The sequence below is a fragment of the Hylobates moloch genome, unplaced genomic scaffold (assembly GCF_009828535.3).
Source record: "Hylobates moloch isolate HMO894 unplaced genomic scaffold, HMol_V3 SCAFFOLD_4, whole genome shotgun sequence".
Taxonomy (NCBI): domain Eukaryota; kingdom Metazoa; phylum Chordata; class Mammalia; order Primates; family Hylobatidae; genus Hylobates; species Hylobates moloch.
Genome location: NW_026652279.1, coordinates 105,643,828 through 105,663,375, shown reverse-complemented (window position 1 = coordinate 105,663,375; position 19,548 = coordinate 105,643,828). Strand labels below are relative to the sequence as shown.

Here is a 19,548-nt window from a genome sequence, read left to right as displayed (position 1 = left end):
CTGCCTGTCGGTCCCTTAGCACAAAGATCTCAAAGTGCCCAAGAGTCAGCTTCAGCTTATAGTTTCGTAAGATTCCTGCTGTGTCCTCTGGTGAAAGCATTTCCTCTCTGGGAACCAGGACCACTAAACCCACAGAACCCAGAGATGCCAGGAAAGGAAGATACATCCCGCAAGCAGGTAACTGGGAGAGATGAAGGACCATTCATGCCTCTGCCCCTTAATTCCAGGACCCATGTATTCTATCTAGTGGGGATGTAGCACTACATAAAATTCATTGATTACTAGTAAGCACCGCACCCTAGATAATGACACCCATCCCCACAAAGTATAATCTCAAAGCTCCTGCTTCAGCTGTTCTTTGAACATACCTTTGCTCTGCTAATCCAGCAGCTTCTGGTGGTGCCGTATATGAGAGGATTGGTGGACTTCTTAGTCATGTGCCCACTATTGCATCCCTTTTCCTTGAAAGTGGGTTCCTAACTCTGATGCCAGTATCAGTCATTCCATGCTCACAGACAAACACTGCATAGGTCCTCAAGTAGTAGTGCTGGTTGAAGCTCTGTGGAAAGGAAAGACAAACTTTTACATATATTCCCCAAGTATATTTCTATTTCTATCAAAATAAGCCACTACTCTTTCCAGGGTGGAAAATGTCTAATATGTTTAACTTGCCACCAAGTGACTGGTTGGCATCCTGGAGGGTTGGTGCTGTACTGGAGACTCGGCATTGGTCCCTGCTGCTGGCCATGCTGATTTCTGTTGGGCTCATGCATAGTACGAATCTCTACCACCAGTGATGGTGTCTTTACTCCTAGCTAGGCAGCAGGTCATCCAGCCCCTAAATGCTAAATCAGTGTCTGTTTCCTTGATATTCTGCTAGTACTAACTGCTGCAGGTCAGGACTCCCAAGAAGTAGACTGAGGTAAAGATTAATAAGTAGAAAGTTTGTTAGGGAGTCCTCTTGGTCCTCACTGATGGAAAGGATAGAAACAGGATTATTAGGCAGAGGGAGAAGTAGGGTTGTGATGTGGTCCCAACAAGGACCAGAGCTAATCCTACCAAAAGATGGAATCAACCTTCAGAGTTGTCCTGAGCTGGGTTAAGGGGGTCCAGTTATTGGAAATGACTATCCTATAGGTAGGAAACATGACCTTTGGCAGGATAACTCTCTTCAGGTAAGGCAATTCCCAAAGAAAACTATGTCACTCAGGGTTCTCCAGGGAAACAGAGTCAATAGGATGGATGGATGGATAGATAGATAGATAGATAGATAGATAGATAGATAGATAGATAGATAGATAGAGGATTTATTATGAAAATTGGCTCACATGATTATTGAAGCTGAGAAGTTTCATGATAGGTCATTTGCAAGCTAGAGAACCAGGGAAGCTGGTTCTCTCAAAGACCAGAGAACCTGAAGTTCTAATGTCCAAGGGCAGGAGAAGACAAGTTTCCCTGCTCCAGAAGAAAGAGCAAATTCAGCTTTCCTCTGCCTTTTTGTTCTATCCAGGCCTTCAGTGGATTGGATGGTGCCACACACATTGGGTGAGGATAGATCTTCCTCCTCAGTCTATTGATTCAAATGCCAATCTCCTCCTGAAACAACTCTACAGACATACCCGGAAATAAAGCTTTACCAGCTGTCTAGGTATTCTTTAATCCAGTCAAGTTGACCCATCAAGTTAACCATCACAGGGTCTGAGAGGTGAAGGCTGTTTACAGATAGCATTCCTAGTGACCGGGAAAATAAGAACATCATACCTGAAGGGGTGTCTGGGAAGGTTATGGTAGAGCTCATTACAAGTATGTGTCATTATGTGAAATTATTTTACTTAATTTTTTCTCTCATTTATTAAATATCTACGCTAAGTAAAACTAGACACCATGAGGGCTAATAACTTATCTATTTGGCATGTAGTAGGTAGATTCTCAACAAATATTGTTGAATTTTGAATGAGTAAATTAAAACTGATTATAACTCCTATCAAAATAACCAAAGATAATTTATAGAATGTTATTTGAGGGTACAATTTCACTGATAGATTGCAGGGATTTTTGGTGTTTTTTGTTGCTCTCTTCTTTCTTCCTTCCTTCCTGTTTGTCTTTTTGTAGTTCAAAGCCAGAATATAAAGGTCTATAGAAGTCATAACCAGATACCTCAAAATCATTCATTTTTTGGATGCCATCAAAAGAATTGTAGATATTTGGAGGAAGGAAAGAAGGAAGGAAGGAAGGAAGAGTGGGAGGGAGGGAGGGAGGGGAGAGAGAGAAAGAAAGAGAGAGAGAAAGGAAGGCAGGCAGGAAAGAAAGAAAGAAAGAAAGAAAGAAAGAAAGAAAGAAAGAAAGAAAGAAAGAAAGAAAGAAAGAAAGAAAGAGAGAGAGAGAAAGAAAGAAAGAAAGAGAGAAAGAAAGAGAAGAAAATAAAAGAAAAAAGCCTTAGAAATTAGTTTGCCCAGCCCTGGAAGAATTCATATTTAGGAGTAATGGCATGAGGAAAAATAAATTGAACTGGAGTATTTGGGTGTGTGTTTATGTGGCATAAACCTGGGAGAGTTGGTTGCTCCCAGGAGCTGCTATGGTGAAGCCGAGACCACATCCATTGCATATTGAAGCCATAATAGTTTCAAGAGACATCACCTTTGTGAGGCAAGGGCTGGAAAAATGCTGTTGTTATAAAAGCATATTTGGGGGTAAATTCTTTCTTCAGCTTGGGGCAAAGTTGCAAGGGTGAACTGGAAACACTTTTAGGTCCACTACAAGTTTAAAATGTGATGAAGGAGTGAAAAAAATATCAGAGTTTGGTGACTGGAATTTCTGGAGCAGTTCAGATGGTAAAGTTATGGCTCCAAGCACCAAAGGGTTACTCTATTAAACTTCAGGAAACGTCTGGGTCTCCAGTGATATTTTACTCCAACTTCAATTCACATTTTAAAGAAAACTAAGAAAAAAATTAAGCTATTTTTAAATTATGTACATTTACCAATTAGATGAAAAACTAGATGCCAACTTGTTACAAAAGCCAAGTGGAACTGCAGTTTTTATCTGCAGTTACCTAAAGAAAACCACATATAAATTTGGTTAATATTTTATATCCATAACTGTTCACCTATATATCTATGTACATTTACATATGTAGACAAATAAAGATATATCAGATGCCAGCTGACTTCCAGATAGTGATTTGTAATATTCTTTTGAAGATAATACCTTCGAAACCATCTTTTTTTTTTTTTTTTTTGCTAGGATGTCTAGCCAAAACACACTTACTTTTCATAATAGCATGAAATATGTGAAGAATAAGAAAAAATACCTATGAAAACAGCTAGTGCCAAAATCAAACTGAAAATTCAAGGAATGCCAAAGTCTGAAAGGACGTTATGTGTGCATACTGGTGAGCTGAAGTGGTCAGCCCGATTCACCAAACAGCTATCAGTTCACTTGCAAGGTCCATTATAGGATTTTCTCATCTGCCCTATTCATTCTTCTTTGGCTTCTGCATGAACCTAAATAAATACATTCTTTACCCAGAAGGGTGTGTCCACCCTGTGGTGTGGGTCTGGTGACTGGCTTCAGGAAGGAGCTAAGTATTGAAATTGGCTGTGGACACCATGGTCTACATTGCCTTTGAGCCACAGTCTTGTTTGCTTAGGGAGAGGAACAGGCTGCAAGGAGGAGGCACCTTCTTCCTCCACTGCTGAATTTCAATGAGCAGAATCTATCAACAAAGTCAGGACACTGTAAGGCCTGACAGGCCCCGGGCCTCTTCTGGGCTGAGGCCAGATGGGATTTGAGCCTGATGCAGAACTTGTTACATTTAATATTAAAGAAACATGAAGCAACAGCATGACCCAGGGAGGCGTAGAATTTATGGCCAGGCAGCCCTCTCTTTCCTGCCCTGCTGTCTGATGCTACTCAGAAATAAAGGCATCTTCTTTATCAGATAACTATATAAACAATACATAATAGGTGCTAGTTACACATTTTACTACCATAATTCACAAAAAGAAAATGCCACAGCTTATAAATTGTGTGTGAATTTCGAATTTCATTTTGTCCTTAAAATGATTTCCCTTCCCTAAAACTTGAAAGCCAGTACATTCAGCTGCCTATATAAATTAGCTCAACAGTTTGGGGTATGCCCAGAGAGCAGGCTTAACTTCAGTACCAGGCTTGCCAGATTCAAGGGTTCACGACAGAGCCTGGCCTGTTTCTGGTTTTATCTAGTTGTGTACTGGTGGGAAAACATTTCGCAGTGGTATCTTAGTCAGTATTACTCCTCCTAGGTTTCTCTGTGTCCTCTCAATTTATTTCACTGACAAAAAGCATGTTTTTAATCTGTCTGCATCACTGAACTGACTGAGAAAATGGAGAGCACAAAATAGATTCTATTCCTTGTGAATTATTAAAGCAAGTTGTCAGCAACTATAAATCCTGCTAACAGATGACAGCCTCAGAAACAGAGAATACAATCTGTACAGCCTAGTGGAACAAAAGAAAGAGAATCACTTCTTGAATGGAAAATTGAAGAAATTCCTATTTAAATTTAGAATATGAATTTCAAGGCCATCCTGACAATCAACCCAAATCCAAATTAACCAATAAGTCCTTTTAAGCCATGGTTGGATAAAGTTTCACACCATTTTGTTGTTGTTGTTCTTGTCTTTCCTTAACATCTTGTCTGGTTGAGAGCAGAGTCAGCCAGAGTGATTTAAATGATGTTTCAGAGGAAAAGTTTGTGGGACTTAATATAGATACCTTTTAAAGCCTTTGTAAAAAGGTGTAAAAATTGTATATAAAATAAACAAATGTATGACTTTAACCACTAAATGAAACTAAAATAAAGGAGACTGAGTTCATGTGAGTTCCATTCTCCCTTTTGCCAATTCTAATTCATTGTCTATTCATTTGGCAAGTGTTTGCTGGAGTCACACAATAATTTATTTCCTCTCTGTTCTTTTTGCAGCAAATACACTTGGGAAGGTATTTAGAACTTCCTGGCTGGCAAAAGAATATGAAAAAAAAATGCCTTTACTTTGGTGTTAACCAAAATTTTTCTATTTCACCAGTTTGGGAGTTTATTTTTATCCATCCTACATTAGTAAATGCCAGGGAGTAGCTAAATATTAATAATGTTGTTTTTCTTTTTCAAGAAACACCATGAGCACCACAGACTCTGGTTCAAAATGAACTCATAGCCTAACATCAACGAGACACAGAGCACCAGATGTCAGGTCCAGAGCTGCCCTGCCTGGGGTGTGAAGGGCCCCTCCCCTCTCTGAGCCTCAGTGGCTCCACATTCATATGACCTGAAGAGTAAATGCCTCCTGAAGTTTTGTACTTGAAGCACCTCACTCACCCACCCTGGTCCAGTCCCTGCCTCAATGTTACTACTTTGGTAAGCTTTATGACTCCAGAGCCAATGAGTATGAAGGGCTTTCTTTATTCTGTCTCTTCACAGTGTTAGATGGGTGAAAATTTTAACCACGCACCTTGCCTCCAAGATTAATCACACTCCCAAAGCCCAGCAATAGTGGATGCTTTCTACATGAGCTGCCTCAAGTTGGGGTTAAAGAAGCATTGCTGCACCAAGAGTGTTCAGAAATTGCATTGAGGGCAGTGTCTGAATGCTGACACTGGACTGTTTTGCTCAACAGTGATCGCTCCTTTGATTCTTGTCTTGTGCTTTGGCCCTGATTTTTGCTAACTGTGACTTCTGGCTTTAGTTCCTCTTGGGTTTCTGCCTCCTGGCTTCCGCCTTGTCTCAGCAGCAGAACTTCCAACTCTGACCGTTAGCCGTGTCCTTGATCTGGTTTGTCGTGTGGATTCCCTTTGGGTTTCCTGCCCTCTTTTCCCCGCAGTCCTGGGCTAAGGTCTGGAGGCCATTTCAAAATCCATGATGGTCACTGTCAGTGTGTCCTGGAAGCGAGAGAGGAGGCCAGAAAAACTTGTTTTCTAATGTTCTTTTCCTACCATATAAAACAGATTTTAAAAAACATATTTTGCTCTTCTGGAATGCATAGGTGTGTTACAAAAATTAACATCTGTGAAGCCTGTGTAGATTAATGTGAAAAGCATTTGTGTAGAAGATTGCCAAGCTATTGCCTTGGCAACAACTTCACAATAGAAAAAACCTCTAACATCAGCTGTAATTACAAAGTAAGGCGGCTGCTTTTGTTTTTATCAACACAGCAACTCTGTACTTCCAGGTGCCAGTTATCCCCTTCAAATTAGCTATTGTGATAAATTATCAGTTATTTCATCTATTTCAGCAGTAAACCTCTGTCCAAAAAATTGTTTGGAATGACCTTTTGATATTTCCTTTATGACTGGTAGCAGGCACATTAAAAAAAAATCCTTAATGGTAAAAAGTCTTTGTCCTACCAAATGTGGGGGGAAATTTAGCCATAATCTAGGAACTATTGGAAAGAGACAGAGACAGAGACAGTGACAGGAATGGATAGATGATAGATAGATAGATAGATAGATAGATAGATAGATAGATAGATAGATAGATGATAGATAGATAGATAGATAGATAGATAGATAGATAGATAGATAGATGATAGATAGATAGATAGATAATAGACAGATAGACAGACTGATAGAGATTATGTCTATCACTATTAGACCTGGCTCTAAAGTAGTAAGGTAGATGTGTGCACATGCATGCATGCACGTGGGGCAAAGGGGAGGCAGGTGTATGTGTGAGGGAGTGAGAAAGAGAGAGAGAATATCCTAGGCATTCCAATTTGTTGGTGGAGTGTGATTTTATTTCTCACCAAACAAAGGAAGCAAATCTAACAGGCTGTGCATGCTACAACTTCCACTCTTGTCAGGAAAATTTCTCAGTTTCAGTCTTGATTGGAAGCAGAAATTTTTTGAAACACAGACGATTTGTCAGCTGGAAGGCAGAAGGTCTCTTGGGACACACCACAAGAATGTTTTTCCTCCATCCAGGAGTCACACAGTCTTGTCATCATCTCTGCTGCTGCAAACCAGCCAACATGGTTAGATGTACAGACTTGTGAACACTTTCAATTGGATTTTTGAGAAAAAGGTTACTCTCCAAACTGGTCAATTTGTTCCTAAGCTTCAAGCTCTCTCTCCCCTCCCCATCCAAAACACTTCCTTCTTTTTCTGCTTCCACTAGTCTTTATTTCATTATTCTCTCCCTCAGACTCTCTGCCTCTATAAAGATAAGCAATTATTTTAAGCTTCAAACAAGATGCTGCCCTTTGGGGGGCCTTCAAATGCAGTAAGTCTGGGAGAAGATGGAGGATTTGCAGATCAACAGCTCCCTGATCGATACTCTGGGATACTTTGCAGTTAAGACCAAGGGACTGATGCTGATAGTTTTACTACCTACAGAAAAGTGTGCAAGTAAAGAGAAACCAAAGCCTCTCCCCTTCTCTTGAGGAATCTGGTTGCTGCTTTCCTTCCTGTTGGCAGACAATTCAATTTTCAGGTGCCCACAAAGAGATAGAAACATTCTTGCTTTATGAAGTCTGGTATTTCTTAACTCATACTGTGTATGATTCCTGACCAACATTAACAATGGACTGAATTCCCTGGGATTATAATATTCCCTGAATCCCAGGGAATCTGCCTGTCAGATTCTGGTGAGGACCACCTGACGCTAAATCAGGACAAAGGCATTCATCCTGTGTTATTGCTCCAAATTCTCCATGGTGCTATTCAACTTCTCACTCTGTAATTGGCATACCTACCTTCCCAATTTGCCAGGACTGGCGATTTGCCACATTTCAGAAACTACTTTTGTGTATGCCAGATTATACTGAGGTTCCATGTTCATGGGGTTTTTAAAATCTCTTTTAATCCCTTTGATTGATAGATCACTAAAATATTTCAGGGTGGAGTTGTTGGGTCTGTTTTCCTGTTGCCTAAATTCAATTCAGTTTAATTTATATATGGAATTATTACTACAGATAAATATAATCTTTAGTAAGAATTCCATAATTCCATATTTAAAGCTGCATGGGGGAGCATACAAATTTAAGGCATAGTTTACATTCTAATTGGGTAGATAATTCAAGCACAAAGGGAAACATAATATAGGACAGAGTAAGGTGTTGTGTACTAACACATAGAAAGTTATTCATTTACTACTATTCTGTCATGTGTTGGCCATCAGGAATGGGATACTTATGAGAAAAAAAGATGAACAACACAAAGAAGGAAAAGGGCTCTATCAAACAGTTCTTACCAAAGATATGACTAACACTGAATTCTGAGAGGGGCCTGTGCTCCTCTAGCTATACCAGAACCCTCTAAATAGTGTTAAATCAATCTGTTTTCAGGGTATAAGGGTGGAAAGCTATTACATTATTTTTGTAATGGTGAAATTCAAAGGATAGAAGAGACCTCACAGACCACTTGAGCCAACCTTCCAGAAGAGGCTGAATTCCCTCTTTCAACAGAAATCTCCCTGTATCAGGGAGAGCCCTTCCACTAAACAAACCCAGAAGTGATTCATTCACCTCCTATTGACTCAGCAGCTCATTCCCTCTTCAGACAACTCTGTTCAACTTTCTTACACTAAGAGGAAATCTGTTCCCCTAAAATCTACACCAGATGGACATCTAAACCCTTCCAAGAAAGCCCTTGGATGTTTGAAAACAGGTGTTGTGACCCACCACCCATCTTGTTGCCTGTCTCATCTCACCACATTTTTCTCTTCTACAGCTAAATTCCCTCAATGGATATCCAATTTCCTCAATGGACAGCCCCCCCCCCCCACAATTATTTTATTTTGTTAGAATGTAAAAATAATAAATGGCTATTGTAGAAAACACATAAAAATATAAAGAAACAACCCTACAAGTGTGTGATCTAGTTGGAAAGATAAATGTGTGATAAAGATACTATAAAAGCACAAAGGAAACTGTACGTGGCATAGCCCAGAGGTAGGAAAGCGCATGATATTTAGAAAACTGGAGGATCTCAATTTGGGAAATGATCTGTATGAGAGAGGGGTAAAAGATGAAACTAGTGATCTAGATGGGCAGAAACCAAATCACAAAGGACTCTATGTATTAAGACGTTTTATTTTTCTCCTAAAAGTTGTAGGGATACATACCATTAATGTGTTTAAGGAAAGGAGAGATAAGATAAAATGTTTGTTTCTGAAAGGTCATTCTGCTGGCAGAGTGAAGAAGGAATTGAAAGGCGCAAGCTAGGATCAAGAAGAGATCAACTGGGAGGTTATTGCAGAGAAAGAAGTGATGAAAAACAGACTGGCAGCAATGCGGGAGTGGGAGAGAGGCATGGAAAAAATATTTAGGTGACAGAGTCATTATGATTGGTGCTCAATTGAAATTTAGAAGTGAAAGGGTCTGGGAACTGAGTGCATGGCAATTTGAGGAACTGAAAGACTCAGTGTGGCCAGAACAGAGTTCATTTCAGAGAAGTGGTAAGAAATGAGAGTAGAGGTATGATTGGGCCTGGTATAGGCCCTTGAAAGAGGGGTAAAGAAGTTAGAACTTCATACCCAGGACAATACGAAGGCTTTGAAGAATAATCATCAGAAGAGTGTCCTAAGTAAGAGTTCCATTTTCAAAAAACATTCAGGTTTCAATGTGAACAATGAATTTTAGGGGAGGGGGTAAGATAGGAGGTAGAGATAAGAGTATTGCAATAATCCATCCACATGAGACAACATGGTAGCCTGGATGAGAATAGTAGGACTGGAGAGTGGTGGATTAGAAGTACTTAGAATGAACTCCAACAGGACTTAGTTATTGATATGATTATAACATTATAACATAATACCTCAAGTCTAGTACACATCTACTATGTGCCTTGCACTGTGCTCAGCAGTTGGTAGGCTGAGGTCAGAGAGTAAGAAGCCACGGATAATTCTTAGGATTTTTCTTTGGTCAATACGGGTGGCGAGGGCAGGTTGAAAAGAAAGATAAGAGGTTCTAGTTGATGCAGGAATATCAATGAACAGTGGAACATACATGTCTAAAGTTCTGGAGAGAGATTGGGCTAGATTTGGGAATTATTAGCATAAATGTGTCAATTAAATAGATGAGAGCAGATGAGGTTCCTGGGAGAATGTGCAGGGGAAGAAGGGACCGTGGTCTAGAGTAAAACACTAAAGAACAGAGGAAATCGGTGACTTCTCCTGTTGACCCAGAATTGGTACTTAAGCCTGTAGCTGACAACTACTGGTTCTAAGTGCCTAACATTCTAAACATGAGTATCAATAATCTGTGCTAAATGTTCCTTCTAGGACTTACTAAGAATTTCAGACTTGCCCTTACAATAATCATCCCTTGAGTAGATTTACCATGAAGCTAATGAAACTTAACGTTTAGGGTCTCTCACTTGCACAGGCTGTTTCTAGTATCTCGATAATATATTTACAAGTCATATGTTTTTATAAAGTTTGAAAAAGTAAAATGCTTTAAATGCAACCATTAAGACTATTCCAACTTCTCTCCATCACACTTTCCTAGAAATATTTGGTATAACAGGTTTTTGAGTTCTTCTAAGAGAATGTCGAGTTGGGGACTCATTTAGTTTGGGTTTAGTGGGGTATTTTATGTAGTTCATAGTCACTTCCATGTATAGTTAAGTTATTGCTAGCTGCACTGGTATAGGAGAAATATTCATAAAACGCTCACCACACCAATTCATTCAGAATTGTGACAAAATAATGCATGGCCAGAGGACATATAGTGATATGAACATTGCACTTGGCACTGGAAATACACAAGTAGCAAAGAAAAACAATATGAAATGTTTGGAACTAGAGGTTAGTCCTTTAGAAAATTCTTCCAAATCTTACAAATCATATATGAAACTAATTTGATCAAGGTTTTCCCAAATTTGACAAAAATCCTAAAAATGTATCTAACTATTCCTATAATGAGTTGTGAAACAGTTTATCCTTTGAAGAATCAAAGGGTAAAAGAATACACGTCAAAATTATATTAAAGAAATTAATTTAAGGTTGAGTACAGTGGCTCACACCTGTAATCCCAGCACTTTGGGAGGCCGAGGCAGATGGATCATTTGAAGTCAGGAGTTCAAAAGCCTGGACAACATGGTGAAATCCTGTCGCTACTAAAAATACAAAAATTAGCCAGGCAGTAGTGGTGCGTGCCTGTAATCCCAGCTACTCAGAAGGCTGAGGCAGGAGAATCGCTTGAGCCTGGGAGGCAGAGGTTGCAGTGAGCCGAGATCACACCACTGTACTCCAGTCTGGGTGACAGAGTGAGACCCTGTCTCAAAAAACAAAGAAAAAAAAGAAAAAAGAAATTAACTTAAAGACATGTCTTTTTCCAAATTTCTTGTAGTAATTGTCAAGTTTCCAAAATGTGTAATTTAGTATGATCATTAATAAAAAATAAATAGAAAAAGCATAGAGGTATTTATTTATTTATTGTATTATTTTTGTAGAGAAGGTGTCTTGCTATGTTGCCCAGGCTGGTCTCAAATTCCTGGCCTCAAGTTATCCCCCTGCCTCAGCCTCCCAAAGTGCTGAGATTATAGGCATGAGCCACTGCACCTGGCAAAAAGCATAGATTTAAACTCAACAATCACTAATTATATTAAATGTAATTGATCTAAACACACCAAATAAAAAGCAGAGATTTGTCAGATTGGATAACATCAAAAAATAACTACATGCTATCTATAAGAAACCCACTTTAAATTTAAAAAGCAGATGGGTTAAAAGTGAAAGACTGAAAAAAGATATTCCATGCTAACACTCATTAAAAGAAATCTAGAATAGTTTTATTAATATCAGATAAAGTGCATTTCAAAGGAAAGAATAAGCTGGAATAAAAAGGGTCATTTTTAATGATAAAGGAAGCAATTCATTAAGAAGACATGACAATTCTAAATGTTTTTGCACCTATTATCAGAGAGCTTCAAAATACATGAAGCAAAAACTGATAATACTGGAAAAAGAAATAAATAAATGCACTGTGAAAATTGAAGATTTCAACACCCTTCTGTCAATAATTGAAAGTGGATGAAAAATCATGAAATACATAGAAGACTCAAACAGCACTATCAACAAACCTGACCTGACTAATCTTTTAGAAGACTCCATCCAACATTCACAGAATACAGGTGGTCTCTGACTTAACAATGGTATGAGTTACAGTTTTTCAACTTTAAGATGATGCAAAAGCCATATACATTCAGTAGAAACTCTACTTCGAATTTTGAATTTTTATGTTTTCTCAGGCTAGTGATATGTGGTACTATACTCTCTCAATACTGGGCAGCAGCAGCAAGCCAAAGCTCCCAGTCAGTCACAAGATCACAAGAATAAACAATCAATACTCTACAGCATACTCTGTTGCCAGATGATTTTCCCAACTGTGGTCATATGTAAGTGTCCTGAGCACATTTAAGACAGGTTAGGTGAATTAAATGCATTTTCAACTTAATATATTTTTAACTCACAATAGGTCTATTGGGACGTAACGCCATCATAAGTTAAGGAGGAACATCTGCACACATTTTTTTTTTAACAAATGCACATGGAACATTTACCAGGTATATTCATTTCCTGAGGGCCACCATAACAAAATACCATAAACTAGGTGACTTTAAAACAACATAAATTTGTTATCTTCTAGTTCTAAAGGCTAGAAGTCTAAAATCAAGGTACTGGCAAGGTTGGTTTCTTCTGGAGGCCCTGAGGGAAAATCTGCTTCATGCCCTCTCTCCTAGCTTTTGGTGGTTACCAGCAATCCTTAGTGTTCCTTGCTTTGTAGGTGTGTCACTACAATCTCTGCCTCTGCCATCACATGGCATTCTTGCTGTATGTGTCTGTGTCCAAATTTCTCTCTTCTCATAAGAACAACAGTCATTGGATTAGGGTCCACCCTAATCCAGTATGACCTCATCTTAACTTGACTACATCTGCATCCGCAAAGACCTTATTTCCAAGTAACGTCACATTGACAGGTATGAGGGGTTAGGACTTAAACATATATTTTGAGGGAACACAATTTAACCTGCAAGACCATACATTTAAAAGGATTGAAATAACACATATTCTCTGACCACAGTGAAATTAAATTTAAAAATCAATAACAAAAATGCATTTAGAAAATCTCCAAATATTTGGAAACTAGACAACACTTCTAAATATCCCATAGGTCAAAGAACAAACCATGAGTGAAATTAGAAATTGAGCTGAATGAAAATAAACACTTCTGATGGTCTACAGCGTGGTGTTTGCCTTATTGAACATGATTCAAACAGTTGGCTATGTTTGATTGGCTAAAACTCAGTAATTCGCATAAGTGTAGGCTACGGTCTGTTTACACCTCCACTTGTTACAGTACGCAGTGAACAGAGAAACCTTTAGAATGAACTTAAAATATGTAAGGAGTCAGCTTTAGGCTAAACTTGATTTAACAACACAATATATTAAAATCTGTTGGATCCAGCTAAGGAGTTTTAGGGACATCAGAGGTTTAAGAGCTTATAGAATAAGATGCTTGTATTTGGAAAGCAGAAGGAAATGAATGATTTAAGTTTGCACCTTAAGAAACTATTAATAGAGAAAGAAGAGAAAAGCCCAAAATAAGCATAAAAAACAATTAAAATGAAAATAGAAATCAATGAAACAGAACACAAAAAAGCAGTAAAGAAAAAACAATGAAACAAAATAAAAACCCCAGTTCTTTGGGGAAAAAAGTCAATAAAATTAATGAACTCTAGCTACTCAGCTAAAGAAGGGAAAACAAATAAATTGCCAATATCAGGAATGAGAGTGGAAATATCACTACAGATTCTATAGTCATTAAAAGGAAAATTAGGAGCAACTTTATGCCAATAAATTCTTCAACTTAGATAAGATGAACAAATTCTTTAGAGGACAAAAATAACTAAAGCTCACCTAAGAAGAATTAGCTAACCTAGATTGCCCCATATCTTTTTTTTTTTTCCTTTTTTTTTTTTTTTTTTTTTGAGACAGTCTTACTCTGTTGCTCAGGCTGGAGTGCAGCAGTACGATCTCAGCTCACTGCATCCTCAACCTCCAGGGCTCAAGACATCCTCCTGCCTCAGCCTCCGGAATAGCTGGGACTACAGGCATATACCACCACATCCAGCTAATTTTTGCATTTTTTGTAAAGACAGGGTTTCACCATGTTCCCTAGGCTTGTCTCAAACTCCCCCTATCTTTTTAAAAAATTGAATTCACAGTTAAATTTCCAAACACATACATCTTTAAGTTATTTTTTAATGTTTATTTATATATTTTAACTTTTTTCTCTAGTTGCTTTTAAAAAATCTTTATCTTTCGTGTTCTGTAGTCTCGCTATAATGTTGTCTGGTATATTTTTCAGCATGCGATCCATTGTGTTTCCTCAATCTGAGGATTCATGGCTTTCATCGATTCTGGAAATTTTTCAGTCATACAGTCAGAAGTAGGACCTATTCACTCTTTACATCAGCAGTTTAAGGTTCCCTTTTGTGTCTGCAGCTGCAGAACATACTCGAGCACACAGCTCTTACCTAGCATGAATTCCAGTTCCTATAGGCCCTAAATTATTATAACTCTTCTAAATTTAGATAGATTCTTTTTATAAACGACCAGTACCCTGTCTCTAACTTTAATTAGTAGAATATTGAAAAAATACCATCCTGAAGTACACACATTTTGGAGTATCTGCAGTGTCCATACCCCTTCTTTGTATTTGATCTCTCACTCTCAACCCCTGTGGCTCTATTGTATCATAGTACCTGTATTAGTCAGGGTTCTCTAGAGAGACAGAACTAATAGGATATATATATTATATATATCAGATATATATATGAGTTTATTAAGGAGTATTGATGCACATGATCACAAGGTGAAGTCCCACAATAGGCCGTTTGCAAGCTGAGGAGCAAGGAAGCTAGTCTGAGTCCCAAAATCTCAAAAACAGTGAAGCCAACAGCATAGCCTTCAGTCTGTGGTGGAACGCCCAAGATTCTCAAAGCTGAAGAACTTGGAATCTGATGTTTGAGGGCAGGCAGCATCCAGCACAGGAGAAAGATGTAGGCCAGAAGACTAAACCAATCTAGTCTTTCCACGTTCCTCTGCTGCTTTTATCCTAGCCTCGCTGGCAGCTGATTAGATGGTGCCCACCCAGATTGAGGGTGGGTCTACCTCTCCTAGTTCACTGACTCAAATGTTAGTCTCTTTTGGCAATACCCTCACAGACACACCCAGGAACAATATTTTGCACCTTCAATCCAGTCAAGTTGACAGTATTAACCATCACAGTACCTCTTCTCTCTTAATTAAAGAAACAAAGGTGGGCACCTAGCTCAAACTGAGTTCTCTTTTTTAGAGTTTTAGGCTGAGCATACATGAGAGTAAGTCAGTTTACAGAAGGTAGGAAGAGAAAAAAAATGTAACCAAGGCCTTTTGAAGGAGGGGCAGTAGGATGAGGATCAGAAACTCATAATTAGTATTGTCCTTAGAACTGACAAACTCTTCCTAAAAAATTAGATTCCACCGGATTTTAATCCCCAAAAAACCACCCAGTTTACTTAAGTAAGATAGTTGGTGTGGGGATATTCTGGTTGAACCAGAAAATCAGAGCATTTTAATTTTCTAGTCATAGGCCCTGAATCTTTGAGTCTGATCATGGGAGATAAATAAATTTTTACTTTCTTTTACAATAGTAAGTTCACCATTTGTGATGGTTAATACTGAGGGTCAACTTGATTAGATTGAAGGATGCAAAGTATTGGTCCTGGGTGTGTCTGTGAGGGTGTTGCCAAAGGAGATCAGCAGGCTGGGGAAGACAGACCCACCCTTAATCTGGTGGGCACAATCTAATCAGCTGCCAGTGAACATAAAGCAGGAAGAAAAACATGGAAAGGTGAGACTGGCCTAGCCTCCCAGCCTACATCTTTCTTCCATGCTGAGTGCTTCCTGCCCCCAGACATCAGACTCCAAGTTCTTCAGTTTTGAGACTTGGACTGGCTCTCCTTGTTCCTCAAGCTTGCAGACAGCCTATCATGAGATCTTGTGATCATGTGCATTCATGCTTAATAAACTACTATATATATATATATCTCCTATTAGTTGTTTTTTGTTTTGTTTTGTTTTGTTTTGTTTTGTTTTTGTTACAGAGTCTCACTCAGTTGCCCAGGCTGGAGTGCAGTGGCACTATCTTGGCTCATGGCAACCTCCACCTCCTGAATTCAAGCTATTCTCCTGCCTCAGCCTCCCAAGTAGCTGGGATTATAGGTGTGCACCACCACACTCAGCTAATTTTTGTATATTTATTAGAGACAGGCACCATGTTGGCCTGGCTGGTCTCAAAATCCTGACCTCAGGTCATCCACCCGCCTCGGCCTCCCAAAGTGCTGGGATTACAGGCATGAGCCATCACACCCAGCTCTATTCTATTAGTTCTGCCCCTCTAGGAAACCCTGACTAATACACCATATTTTATGTGGCACAGTTGTGTCAATTACCAGAGTTCTATATTTGATGCCATAGATCTTGGTTTTTTGTTTTTGTTTTTGTTTTTTTTTTGAGATGGAGTCTCGCTTTGTCGCCCATGCTGGAGTGCAGTGGTGTGATCTTGGCTCACTGCAACCTCCACCTCCCAGGTTCAAGCGATTCTCCTGCCTCAGCCTCCCAAGTAGCTGGGACTCCAAGTGCACACCACTACGCTGGGCTAATTTTTGTATTTTAGTAGAGATGGGGTTTCACCATGTTGGCCAGGCTGATTTCAAACTCCTGACCTCAAGTGATCTGCCTGTCTCAGCCTCCCAAAGTGCTGGGATTACAGGCATGAGCCACTGCACCTGGCCTGATCTTGTTTTTAGAGGAATTTCTCACAAGATGTCATTAGCAAACTGTCTTATTAGTGGCTGGTATTTTTTTTAAATCAATTATGTTCTATCAATGTTGTAGCAGAAAGTGGAGGATGGCTCAATGGGAGACTGCTACCTTGACATTCTTTCTTCTATCTTGACATATAGAAGTCTATAGATAGTCTATGACTATCTTGACATCCTTTCTTCCATTCACCTTTATAAAGCAAAGCTATCAATAATGCTGTCTGATTATCTGAACTCTGACTTTTCCACGGTCATAAATAAGCTTTTCCAAAATAAATTTCTTAACAAAAAATTTCTAGCTTCACAGATTTCAAGAACATTCCTCCAAACATATACACAATCTCACAATGTCTTTAATCACTTTAACTCACCCATTAGTAAAATGATTATTTTGAATCAGTTCTCTATCTATAATGCTTTTCATTATATATATATGTATATATATATTTTTGGAGATGGCGTCTTGCTCTTGTTGCCCAGGCTGAAGTGCAGTGGCACGATCTTGGCTCACTGCAACCTTTATCTCCTGGGTTCAAGCGACTCTCCTGACTCAGCCTCCCGAGTAGCTGGGACTACAGGCACGCACCACCATGCCCAGCTAATTTTGTATTTTTGGTAGAGACAGGGTTTCTCCATGTTGGTCAGGCTGGTCTCAAACTCCTGACCTCAGGTGATCTGCCTGCCTCGGCCTCCCAAAGTGTTGTGATTACAGGCGTGAGCCATTGCACCCGGCCTTCATTATATTTTTATAACAAAATCTAGCTCCCTCTTCCAGAATAAATGCCCTGGAAAAGTCTCAGATATAGCCTCGTACTTGTAAGTATGTGACGAGCATGGGCAAAAGCATTAGAATGTTTCACTCAGAGAATTCACTAGAAGACAAATCACACATACTCCTTTTTCCTCCTTTGAACAGTTAGTGGTCAAAAGTCCTAGAGTGCAGCTTAGGGCCATTCCTGGCTTGATTTGCTCAGTGACCACAAGAATGGTTTCACTACCTGTTCTTTAGTCTCAACAAGCAGAAATAATAATTCCACTTCCTTATGGGCAAGAGTATTAATATGAATGTGCAGGTAAAACAATTTGAGGTTTCAAATGATCAAAAAGAGAGGAAGAGTCAAACTGTGAGTACTGGAAGGAAAAGGAAGGTGATATACCCTGAATATTTGTTCCCTCCAAATCTCATGTCAAAATTTGATCTCCAGTGGTGGAGGTGGTGCCTGGTAGGAGGCATTTGGGTCCCAGGGGCAGATCCCTTATGAATGACTTGGTGACAGCCTCTTGGTAATGAGTGAGTTCTCACTCTGTTAGTTCGTGCAAGAACTGATTGTTAAAAAGAGTCTAGCACCTCTTCTTTTCTCTTGCTTCCCTCCTCTTGCCATGTGATACCTGTTCCCCTTCACTTTCTGCCTTAAGTGGAACTTCTTGAGGTTCCTTGCCAGAAGCAGATGCTGGTGGCAACCTTCTTATACAGCCTGCAGAACTGTGAGCCGAATAAACCTCTTTTCTTTATATATTACCCAACCTGAAGTACTCCTTTATAGCAATGCAAAATGGACTAAGAGAGAAGGTTATTATCATTCTAAGAGATTGAAGAGCTTCTGCTTCTCTACAGTATTGCTGAAATCTTAGGAAGGAGTGCTCACACACATTTCTCTCAATTCCTGATTATTTCACCAATGGCAGGAGGATTTAGGCCAAATCATGCATGCTAATTTTGCTTTTAAAATTGGAGTTAGAGACATTGATCAGTATAAATATTCAAATAGAATTTATACTAAGTTCATATAATCTCAACTACAGATCAGCACTACATGCCAGGACCAAAGTAGGGAAGGAGGCAACAAAAAAAAAAAAAAAAAGGAAACATGCAGGTACAGGTACAGTATTAATAACTTAAAACTTTATTTTCTTAGATAAAGCAGATTAGAGTAAGTGCATGCATATACTATTCACACCTGAATCTACCACCCCTCGTACTCAGCTCCATCATCCTCATAAAAAGAAAAAAATGTTAAAAGTTTAATTGCTCACAATTTAAATGAATAATGAATTACATTAAATCATCCTCAATAAACATTAACTCTATAAATTGTTCTTTAGTCCCAGGTATGGTCCAGTTAGAGAAGAAGGGAGAAAAGGGAGTGGAGAGTAGGCAATAAAAAAGAAAATGGTAAATAGAGAAGAGAAATAAAGGTGAGAAAGGGGGAAAGATAATGAGGGAGGTGAAGAATAACAAAAAGAAAGTCAAATATATCAAAACAATTGGAACGAGTACAAACTTAATTTTTTAAAAAAACAACTAATTATAAAATGTCTCTCCCTCACTTTTTTTTGCCTCCTTCTTTATTGAATTTGTAATAATCTTTTAATTTAAATGTTAATAATAGGGGACATATAACACTTGAAATTTTAAAAATATTTTAATTTAAATTTTAAGAAATTTTAAAAATATCATTTTCTAGATATTAAAAATTCAAATGAAGTCTCGTTTGACCAAATATGCCAACTCTGCTTTTTGCACCCTTGTTGTGATACCACAGTTTGTAGAGTTAAAATATAGAAGGAAATTGAAAAAAAATAACTTGTATGAGCTTTTTTTAATTTTCTTTTTCAAAATTCCTTTTTCACCAGAAAATGAACTCTGAGCTTGTATTCAAGCATATGTCAACTGTTATCTCTTTGAAACAAAGGAATGAAAAA

The 19,548-nt window shown here is 38.6% G+C and overlaps 1 protein-coding gene across 7 annotated transcripts in view; it reads right to left on the bottom strand.

Moving 5' to 3' along the window:
- Positions 1 to 19,548, bottom strand: part of LACC1 (laccase domain containing 1) — a 141,615-nt gene that overhangs the window by 80,485 nt on the left and 41,582 nt on the right. For 6 of the 7 annotated variants that reach the window (XR_009213242.1, XR_009213238.1, XR_009213243.1 and 3 more), the window contains exons 7-8: positions 5,490 to 5,916; positions 369 to 559 (exon numbers count right to left, since the gene is read on the bottom strand). The gene's annotated coding sequence lies outside the window, so the exon portion shown is untranslated. The remainder of the gene's footprint in view (positions 1 to 368; positions 560 to 5,489; positions 5,917 to 19,548) is intronic. The other variant, XR_009213244.1, reaches the window with a different exon arrangement.